The sequence below is a fragment of the Sorex araneus genome, chromosome 3 (genome assembly GCF_027595985.1).
Source record: "Sorex araneus isolate mSorAra2 chromosome 3, mSorAra2.pri, whole genome shotgun sequence".
Classification (NCBI taxonomy): Eukaryota; Metazoa; Chordata; class Mammalia; order Eulipotyphla; family Soricidae; genus Sorex; species Sorex araneus.
The window spans coordinates 74,843,147-74,854,848 of NC_073304.1; the positions used below are offsets into that span (position 1 = coordinate 74,843,147).

The window sequence follows — 11,702 nt, forward strand, 5'->3', positions numbered from 1 at the left end:
TTAAAGGAGAGAAAAAAACAGCAAGAGAAAAAAAGTTTATAAACCACCTCTTTGCTACCTCAGTTCTATGGTAAATGAATAGGATGTCAAAACAACAACAAACAAGCAAACAATACAGTGTTGGAGACATATCTTCTTTCTAGAGTAAGTAATTTGTGGTTCTAGAGCACTCTATTACTAACCCTTTAGCTAGTCTTTTTATAATCAAGGAGGAATGCAGAAAGCATTGCAAAAGACAAAGTTAGCATCTAACCATGCCCTATTGTACCCCAGAATTCTACACAATGCAGGAGACATAGTGGAAATAACTCATAAAACATATCTCTCCTTCTCTCCTTCCCTCCCTCCTTTCCTCCTTCTCTCAATACATTTGTTGCTAGACTTATTCTAAGTGCTGGAGTTAAGGCCAAAAACAAGAGAGGAAAAAAATCCTTGTTGTCTTTCAACTTGAATTCCAGTGTAGAGCCAGACAACAAATTGACAAGCAAATAAAATATGTAGCACATCAAACAGTGATAAGTGCAGTGGGGAAGGATGAAGCAGAGAGGAGAAATGGCATTTACTGGAAACATGAAGTGCCTTCACAGAAAAACAAGTGGAGCTGTATAATCTGATCGTTTCAATGACTGCTTAGGGGTGCATGTTGAACTGACGAGTAGCAAAGAAACCTCAACTCTACAGTTTCTTCACTTTGTTAGTGTGGAGCCCTTTTAGTCAGCAGGTCCTGCTTGAAATACCGCAAAGGGCTAAGACCCTACTCAAAGAGGACATCTTTAATTTGAGTGCAATCTTCTTCTCTGCAAAGGTAAGTCTTGTAGCTGAACTCACTGCAGTGTTCTCTGATGTGAGTTTGCTCATTTGCAATGTAGAGAAGTGTACATAACAGGTCTTGAGCCCTTTTGCTGCCTTGATAAGTCAGTGAAAGTGGAAGGGAAAACCTTGAATACATTGCCTCACAGTACAGACATATGTGGATGTAAAGTTAGTAATTCTATGGCCTGTCAGAGACCCCGAGAATATTTCTTTTCGTTGACCCTTTTAGCTGCCATTCCTGAGATTGGTTAACAATTAATATGTTAACAATTAATATATTTAATTAATTTAATATTAACAATCAATTAATTATTAAATTAATAATAATTTAATATATGAATATATATGTTCTTCTCATATGTTCCTGAGAAGAAAAAGGGGTGGCAGAAATCGCATTAGCTTCTGTTGCTCTATGGGACTTCAAGATATTCCTTTGACCAGCACCAGGAAAAGATTTGTTGTGGGCCTTATCAGGTTGTGGCCCTGGACAAAAGCAGCCAGGTGTTGCTCAGTGGTGTGAGTGGCAGAGTGGCAGGTGGGAGGCAGCTGTCCTTCTGCAACTAGGAGTGAGGCATCTCCAGAGAACAGCCTGGAAGCTGGAATTACAATTGGTGGAGTGTCTTACTTTCTACCATTAGCTTTTTAGTATTTATTAATTTTTTTTTTTGGACTGGAGAGATAGCACAATAGGTAGGGTGTTTGCTTTGCATGCGTCCGTCTGACCAGGGTTCGATTCCTCCATCCCTCTCAGAGAGCCTGGCAAGCTACCGAGAGTATCCCGTCCACACAGCAGAGCATGGAAAGTTACCTGTGGCATATTCGATATGCTAAAAACAATAACACCAAGTCTCACAGTGGAGACGTTACTGGTGCCTGCTCAAGCAAATCAATGAACAACGGGACAACCGTGCTACAGTGCTACATTTAAGTTTTATTGTGATGCCATTGATTATAAGACTGTACATATTTGAGGGGTACAACATACTATACTATGCTCATCTCCAAAGTTCTAGCATCCCTTCCCATGTCCCTATAATCACCGTCACCACTTCATCTTGACGCACCAGCACAACAGCTGACATCACTGCAGAGGGACAAGACATGAGAGAGGCACAGTGAGGACTGGGGCTGAGATCATGGAGTAAAGGCACAGTCCCTGAGAACCTTGTTCTGGGAGGCTCAGTGTTTCGTACTGCTGCTTGGTTGAGATTCTGGCTTCTACCTTACCTGCCCAGAAGAGTACAAGATGGATAAGGTAGCAAATCCCCTGCCAGGCTATACCCAGGGCCTTCCAATTCACCCTCTCCCTTCTCCCTCCTCAGAGTTATAATTCTCTGTGATGCACTCCAGTCTGAGGAAGTCAGCCCCTGCTGACCTCTGTTCACTTTCTCTAGAGGGGTTCTGCCTGTCTCAGCAGCCCTGTGGAGCTAGCCTGTTGCCTGTAAATGGGGTAACAGTACCACATTCTAGATCAATAAAGCTATCCTGATAAGAAGGGATAATCAGAAGGAGGTTAAGGCAACTTATGTGATTGATAGTCAGGCTTCTGCTTCCCACCCTAGAAGTTAAGTTTTATAACTGCTTAATTTTCATGTTAAATGTACATGTTGTTTGGTTTCACATTACTGTTAACAGTTAATACCAGGAAGAATTATTGACATCTACAATTGTAATCAAAAGAACCATCAAAGGCAGAGATGGATTGTATCTGCTGCTGGTGTAATGATTGTTGTGTTTACTGCCAATTCCCTCCAGGCTAAGTTGGATAAGGGTGATTCATCCACTCTTAAAAGAGCAATTCAATGAGGCACTGTGTCCAAATTTGAGCCAGAGTTTCATGATCGTTACAGAGTTTATCTATCTTCTTTATTGAAGACTCTTAGGTCTCTTTATGTTGGCTTACCTAAAGCACATGATTGAAAAAAATCTTAGAAACCAAAAGTTAGCTTCCATCAATCACCATATAATTGACACCCTTAACCCATTTCTAGACTTTTGATGATGCTCATGAAGGTACACCCAAGTTAATTATAATGTTGTACACCTGACACATAGAATGCGAAAACCAATGTTTATAAAAAATTATAAACTTAGAAACCAACGGAGGGAAAAAAGTGTAGAAACCAATACCACATTCTAGCCTTAATTTCTATGTACTTCTAGAGAAGAGCGAATTATTTGTAACAATATTTAAAATTTTAAAATTTTATTTATTTATTTACTTATTTATGCTTTTTTTGGTCACACCTGGCGATGCACAGGGGTTACTCCTGGCTCTGCACTGAGGAACTACCCCCGGCAGTGCTCAGGGGACCATATGGGATGCTGGGAATCGAACCTGGGTCGGCCGAGTGCAAGGAAAATGCCCTACCCACGGTGCTATTGCTCCAGCCCCTTAAAATTTATTTTTATTTAAAAATTTTTTTATTTTGGAGAGGCATCTTTAAATTTTAAGACAATAACTAATAAAATTTTGCAATCAAATAGGTGAATTACTAATGGAACTAGAATGTGCAGCAGAAATTGAGATGAGGGTCTTTTTTACGTGCAAAGAGGCAAACATGAAGGTGAAACCACTATCTGAGGATGGGACAGGACTCAATCTATAGCCTAGTTAAGGAAGTCTACTACAGCTGCTTTACCAAAGTATCATCAACTGGGTGGTTTGAAACAGCAAGGAGGTACTGTCACACAGTTCCCGAGGCTTAGAAGCCTGAGATCCAGGTGTCAGCTGGCCTTGCTCCCTCTGGAATCTGTAGCAGATTATTTCCTTGTCACTTTCTAGTTTTCACTGGTTGGCTGCCAATCTGCTGTTATTTGGCTTGGTTTGCAGCCACCTCTATTCAATCTCGGCCCTCATCGGCACATGGTGTGCTCCCCGTGTCTGTCTTCACATGGCCATCTTCTTACAAACCTCGAGTGTCAGTATGCCAGCATGACTGGCCTTATCTTAACAAATTACAACAATGGCAAAGCCCCTACTTGCAAATAAGGTCACTCTCTGAGACATTCAAGACTAGAATTTCAGCATATTTATTTTTTGAGGGAGCACGCTTCAATCCACACCTTTGTTAATGTTTGATTCTCTTTAATCACCCTTCATTTGGTTCTCTTTAATAAACTCCCTCCACATGGCCGACCCGGGTTCAATTCCTCCATCCCCCTCAGAGAGCTTGGAAAGCTACCGAGTGTATCCTGCCTGCATGGCAGAGCCTGGCAAGCTCCCCGTGGCATATTCGATATGCCAAAAACAGTAACAACAAGTCTTACAATGGAGACGTTATTGGTGCCCGCTCGAGCAAATAATGAATACCAGGATGAATGACACTGCTACAGTGCTAATAACCCCTCCAAGAATACCCTGTCTTCAGCAGGGACTTTGCCTGATACACCAGTTATAGGGATATGTATAGGAAAAAAAAATATTCTGTGTAAGAAATGAAGACATTAACCAAAAACAAAAAAGAAAAAAAAGAAAAAAAGAAAGCCAGAGGCAGGAGGAAGTACTTGGGCTTAAGACTGCATTAATATCAAAAGAACAGTTAGCCTGACTAAAAAAAAAAAAAAAAAAAAAAAGAACCAACCTGTCACTCTTTCCAGACAATTACTGCTGAATAATTCCAAATCATTCAGGAAGTCATTCTGAAAAATCCCAAGAATATGTTTATATTTTTGACTTTGATTTATATGTGCCACAGGCTAGAGTTCATTTAAGGAAGTTTATTGCTCATAGACAAAAACCAATCTTCCTCTAGGCCTGACTAGAACAGAGTTAGTCTGAACGTTAAATCAAAACCAAAGGTGTAAGAAGTAGAGGGGGGGCGCGCAGGGATGGTTCAGTGGCTCAGAGCATGACTAGAAGAATTGCTGGTCAGGGAGAGTCATGACCTGTGGCTCACAGCTTGACCTGGGTTGGGGCAGGAGCAAGATGAAATTTGGATACAAATTTTATCCCTTTCTGGGTGTCCAGGCTCTGCCCTTGGATTTTACCTTCTTCAGGTTCCATACAGGTTGTGTTCCTTGGACTCGGTCATTCTCACTGTGTCCAGGTCGCCCATTAATTCACAGCTTCCCAAGCCTTGGGAGATGTCTGTTCTTTCAAGTGATTTCCTTCTTCAGACCTGGCTGTATTCAGGGCTTACTCCTAGCTCTATGCTCAGTGATCTTTGTGGTGCTGGGAATTGCACTAGGGTCAGCTTTGTACAAGACAAAGAGCTTAACTTATACTATTGGCCCCAACATATCTTTATAGTTTGAAAAATAGGAGAAGAGAGCTCGTAGGGTTTCTTTCTTTTCTCTTTTATTTTTTTTAGTTTTTAATTTTATGAGCTCATAGGGTTTCTGAGAGGAAAAAAATGAAAATGATGTGAGCAAACAATAGGCTCATTGCCTAGCTACTTGTTAGCTTCCTCCTTGACTTTCATTACATAGAAACGAGGATATTTGAGACTTGGATGGTTAGGAGGAAAGGCAAGAGTGGTTTTTTGGCTTTGTTTTGTTTTGGTTTTTTGCTTTTTGGGTCACACCTAGTGATGCACAGGGGTTATTCCTGACTCTGCACTCAGGAATTACCCCTGGTGGTGTTCAGGGGACCATATGGGATGCTGGGAATCGAACCCGGATTGGTCACGTGTAAGGCAAACGCCCTACCCCCTGTGCTATTGCTCCAGCCCAAGAGTGGTTTGAAAACCTTTATCCTTCCTTTCCCATAATCTCCCTCAGTCTCCTGTTTTTTGGCATCCTTGCAATTTTATGTACTATGAGACACAGTATCAAGACAAGTCCTGAGGCATCTTCAAACCAGATTAATATCCTTTCTTTGTAGACATTTTGAAGCTGTTTTTGTTATGCTTAAGTGCTGCCCCACCATTTATACCAACCTGAATCTTTTATTTTCTCCTACAAACAGACAAATGTCCCTGACCTTTGGACAGGGGAGATGCTGCCCGTTAGCTTCAGTCAGTTAAATGTTAACACAATTTAAAAGGTTTGTTTTTATTTTTTTGCTTTTTAATAGAATGTTATTTATTAATTTTTTTTTAATATTTGTGATTTCACGGTTTACAATCCCATTAAGCTGTTTTGATATTCCTCTGTCTGCTTCCTAGCACCCCTCCAGTTTGCGGATGTTGTCTTTATCTTTTTTTTTTTTTTTGCTGCAATCTATTATTTTTGGATCTTCTGTTTATATACACCAAGAGAGTTGCTTCGTAGGAAGGAAGAGAGACGTTGCCAAAACACCAATCTTCTATAGGGCAAGAGCCCATAAATGTCAGACAGAATTTAACAGAAAGCATCGTTGGATTGAATTTAATTTTTAGTAGCAGTTAAGTACCTTCTCCAGTGCCCTGCTCACATCAGCTGCCCCGTCAATGTTGATGCTGAAGAAAACACAATGCAGACAAATTTAATGGGGAGATGGAGTAAGTGGTGCAGGCAATGAAAATTAAATGGAAAAAAAGCAAACTTGAAGCATGAAAAAGGTTTCACGGAGTCTTATAGAATTATCTGATGGAAGGATAAAAGAGAAAAAAAAACGAAAAAGAATGAGGAAATAGCATAAGATAAGAAGAGTACAGAGGATGAGAAAAGTTGGAGTGGGTTTAGAACAGTGACCTCAGGCTGTGGCTCTTAATCCTGGCCACACATTGGGCTCACCAGGGAGCGGAGAAGAGGGTGGTAAAAGATGGGAGGAGTTTGAAAAACCTGAAGTCCAACTGATTGATTTATTCAGGGGTGGGGGTCTGGGCAGTAGGATGTCTATAGCCACCCTTGGTGATTTTGATGTGTAACCAAGGTTCAAAACCATTGTGTTAAAAAAATGTGTCGTCAGACAAAGATGAAGCCTCATAATGCAGTGAAGTTTGCTGTCCTTGGTGCACAAGGCGCAGCTCTGGGTGTCTCTGGTTTCTGGTTTTCTGCTCCTTGTTCCATGCGGACTCCTAAAGCCCTGCTTCCTGGTGATTGCTCAGAGTTGACCTCTTAGTGACCAGAGGCCAGAAGTCCGCTCCTGGGCCAGCAGCTGTGTTCCTGTCCCCCTGGGCTCTTGCAACCCTGCTGGCCACTTCCTGGGTGGTCAGTATTTGCTTGGTGTTGATGTCCTTGTCCTTTTGGATCTTTCTGTGTTGGCTGAAATGGGTTAGACTGTGATTCTTAGCTCCTCTGAATCCTGCCCTGACTTCCAGATCCAAATTCAGCCCTACTGTGCTCTCTTCTGAGAAGTAAAATTCAGCCAGGTGAATCCATTAGCTGTGCTTCCTTGCTTTTGAGGGTGCGGGAGAGGAAGCGGGGGCAAACCATCTGGCTGCTTAGGACTGACATCTGGTTCTGTGTTCAGGGATCACTCCTGGCAATGCTCAGGGGACTATATGCAGTGCCAGGGGTTAAACCCTGGTCTACCACATGCAAGGCAAGCACCCTACCCATTGTACTCCTCTCTCTGGCCCTGTGATTCCCCATATCGGACAACTCATCATGTACCATTGGGGTGAAACCCTGCCTGTAGCACACAAGACTCAGAGCAATGCTATTTTCCACCATTTTTTCCTTACCCTCCTTTCATGTTTTCTTTCTCCTTCCTCTGTTCCCTTGCATCATTCTAGGTTCACAGCAAACCACAGACAAGCACAGAAATCTGCCACGTAGAGGGAAACGTGTCCAGTGACTGCCTGCTTTTGGAAGGGGTGACTAGCAATCTGCTTGCCTGGGTTGGCTGATTTCACTGTGAAGGTTTGCTGCCATGGAGAGAGCTGTGGAGGGAATGTAAAGTTAATGTTCTCTCTGGAAATGATTTTTGTTTGTCCTGGATTGCTGAAAGAGGAGTGGTGACGGTCTTGGGCCTCAGGTAGGACAAGAAGAGTCCAGGACAGAGATTTTCATGCTGGTAAGACTAGTTTTAAGTCTTGGTAGAAGTCTAAAAACAAAAGCAAAACAAAGCAGTAGCAGTTTGTACTTACATGTGGTAATATCCTGTACTGGGAGCAGATGGGTTATTAGTTTAAAAGGACCAGGATTGGGGCTGGAGAGAGAGAGAGAGAGAGAGAGAGAGAGAGAGAGAGAGAGAGAGAGAGAGAGAGAGAGAGAGAGAGAGAGAGAGAGAGAGAGAGAGAGAGAGAGAGAGAGAGAGAGAGAGTACAATGGGTAAGGAACTTGCCTTGCATGCAGCTAACTTGGGTTGGATCTCCTGAGCACTGCCAAGAGTGATCCCTGAACACACCCAGGAGTAAACCCTGAGAATATCTGGATGAGACCAATGCCCCCCCTCCCCCCAAGAAACTCCTACAAAGACCAGAACTGGAAGCCCTTCCCTATAATATTTCTTTGCACATTAAAAAAAAAAAAACCACCCTTGCTGTTTTCCTTCTCTGAAAATGGGAGTAACATTTTGCTGCAGGTTCTTGGTTGAGAGTAGGAAGGAGGGTGGGATAGATAGAGCCTGGGAGAGGATAAGGGCTTTCCCTCCTTCCTTTGGTGATGGGCACTTAGAAAAAAGCACACGATCACTGCATCAGTATTTGCAGAGAGCTCAGACTCCGTAGTTCTAGGACAATCCAGCTGTGGAATTAAGATCTTATGAAGCAGATCTTATTTCCTCTCTCCTTCCAGAACTTGGAGGAAGTTTCCTGCCTCATCTCCCACAGAGAAGCAAATAAAGTCATTTATCCTTCAATCTGATGAGGGATCGAGTACAGAGAGTCCCTAGAGGAGAATTCCTTCTTGGGAGTGAGCTTCTCCCTGCGCCTCCTCAATGAGAAGGAGGGTCAGGTCTATGTTCACAGAAGTGGCAAATGCCAGGTGAAGGGTGTCACCTCTTTCCCAGGGGAGAGAGTGTGATGGGTCTTACTTCCAGCACTTCGGGGCCCAATGTGCCAGTTTCAACCATCGCTGCACATGCAGAGTCTCTCACTCACCTGGGTCCTTCCCATGGGTGATGAAATACCATTGGTATTTCATTTCCCAATTTGTGGCCTTGGAGCTAATGCTTCTGCTTAGTTTCATTACAGATCGAGAGGGAGAAAAAGGAAGGAGGTTAAAGGAGCACCAGCCACAGTTGGCACTGAAGTAGAGTGACCTGAGGAAATCATGAAGAGGAGTGTGAAGCCATTATAAGGGGCTCGAGGGAAGCAGCTGCGTAGGTAAAAGAGTGCTCACATGGGCAGAAGGGCACATTGGAATGTGGAAGTGAAGAATTTCCTATGTTGGCACTGGAGCCCTCTGTGAGCATGACAGCTGTAACTTGTGCACCTCAACAAGAGTGTGGCCCCCAATGAGCACATGTGAAAGCACCACAGGTTAAAGAGCACCAACCTCAGTGAGCACTGCAGCCTAGAGGGCGTTCTGTGCTCAATGAGGCAGACTGACCCAAAAAATGAAAGCAAGGAGGAATGGGAGGGCAAACAAAGAACTTCTCTCTCTCTCTCTCTCTCTCTCTCTCTGTTGCTGAGCCTCACCTGTTTATCTCAGGGCTTACTCCTGGCTCTGTGCTCAGAGGACCACACAACATGGTGCTGGGGATCTAGGTCAGTCTCATCCAAGGCAACTGCACTACCTGTTGTATTATCTCTCTGACTGAGAAGGACAATTTCCAAATCAAATAAGCAAGAAAACAATAATTTGTTTTGTATTTTTGGTTCGGTTCGGGGCAACATTTGCTCAGGGATGACTCCCAGCTTCAGTTCTTGGGGGTCACTCCTGGCAAAGCTCAGGTTCCATGTAGTGCTAGAGATTGTACCCAAGGCTCCTGCACGCAATCGAGGTGCTCCAATCCACTGAGCCACCTCCCAATCTTGAGAATTAGTATTTGCGTGAATGTTGGTCCTATGGCCATTTGGGTTACTATAACCAGTGCTTTGGAATACTCTAGAAATCCCATACTCTGCATATCTCCTGCCCCTTCACCACATCAGGCACATCTCTGATGGTTAATTATCTATGGTGTCTGGTGAATCTCTGGTGGAGAGTGGGGATGAGTAAGGACAAGGACTTCAGACCATCACGTACCATGGCTGAAGCTGCGGAGGTTAGAGGGATTATTTTCTGATCACTATTGTGCTGCTGTATTAAGGCCTAGTTTAGAATTCAAGTGCTGTTGCATACATCATGGATATGTCAAGTTAAAGGGCTGTTAACACTGAGCTGTGTAATGAACACTTAGTATGAGTGAATGAAAAGATTATTGAATAGAAATACAAGCTACCCAGTTGGCAGGGCCTTAATTGCTATGGAGTCTGAGAGTTAGTACAGGTGTGTGCCCGATAGCGACGGTGTGAACTTAGGAAGCTAGCGGTAGAGGAGAAGGAGGTGCCAGGCTGTATGTGCAATAGGAGTCACCACAGCTTCTGTCACACTGAGCCATCCTGTCAGTGTAGTCAAGGCACCTGAACGAGCCCACAGTGTCCATAGAGCAGAGGCCACACTGTGATATGATGTTGGGGCTGCAGGTTGACCTGGCTTTGAGGAATGGCAGAGGCCATGGAGAGGGAGCAGGCAAGTGCAGGGCAAGAGGACTTTTGCAAGTGTTCACTGATGATAATCTCTTCTGTTGCAACACCTTAGTCTTAAAAGTGCCATTTCAAGTTTCCAGTCGCAGATGGGTGAGCATGAGGCCGAGCCAGGGCACAGCTTTAGTCTGCCAGAACTTTTGCCCTAGTGACAATCTGCTGACTTTGCATTGACTGGCGATGAGGCTGGGACTCGGCTTGACAGTGGACCAAATGTCCAGCAGAATTCTTAAAGCCCAGGTCATCCTAGAGGGCTCCTTGTTAGTAAATAAGATAGCAGAAGATATGCATTTATTCAGGGAAATGTGATAGGGAAGCAATTTCAAAAGTGGTGGCAGCTGAAGAATTCTTATTTTACATAAGTGACAATCCTGACAAATTTCCTCTGATGTGGATGAACTAAGCCCTAAATTTCGAGTAGGTTGAGGCCAAGGGTAAGCTTTCTTTAGAGCAACAAGAGGAGGAGAAACAACCTATGGTCTGTGGGTACTTTGTCCATGTTATTCTCAGGGCTCCTAGACTAGTCATTAGCAATCCTGACTTGCTTTGGCAAATATTCTAGTACAAACAGGCTCTCAGCTATTCTCTGAACAACACTTAGGTTGCCCGGGTCTTTCTCTCCCTTAAATCTAGAGACATATGAAATTGACTGGTAGACAGACCTTGAGAAAAGCTTGGAAAAGAACACGATGTTTCATCAACATTCAGATGAAACTGACAAAGGCTAACGTCCAAGATTTATAAAGCAAGCAAAAAGCTTAACAACAATGACAACAAAAGAATCAACCCCATCCCAAAAATGCGAAAAATCTGAACAGACATTTCCTCAAAGACATAAGGTGGCCATATTAAAAAAAATGGTCTTCATCACTTACCAGGGAAATGCAAATTAAAACATCAATGAAATTATCACCTTGCACTAGTGTAACAAGCACACACCAAAAAAGAAAAAAAAAAACAACAACCAGTGCTAGTGGGGTTGAGGGGAAAAGGAACTTGTATCCACTGTGGTGGGAAGGTTGTATGGTTCAGCTTCTGTGGAAACAGTATGGGGACTTCCTGAAAACTTAAAAATTGAACTTCCATAGAACGAGCAATTCTGCTTCTTGGCATCTACCTTAAAGGCCCCCAAATGCCATTTCACAAAGACATTTAAATTCCTATGTTCAATGCAGCACTAATCACAATAGCCAAGATCTGAAACAACCCAAGGGTACAAGAACAGATGATTAGATAAAGCAACTGTGGTATACACGCACAGTGGAATACTAAGCTATGAGAAAAGATGAAATCATGCAATGTACTATTACACTAATGAAACTAAAGTATCATGTCATGTGAAGTCCTTTAGAAGGAGATGTACAGAATGATCTCTTATATGTGGGATAT

The 11,702-nt window shown here is 43.1% G+C and overlaps 1 protein-coding gene across 1 annotated transcript in view; it reads right to left on the bottom strand.

Moving 5' to 3' along the window:
* Positions 1-11,702, bottom strand: part of LOC101539425 (T cell receptor alpha chain MC.7.G5-like) — a 499,205-nt gene that overhangs the window by 139,023 nt on the left and 348,480 nt on the right. The window lies entirely within an intron of this gene.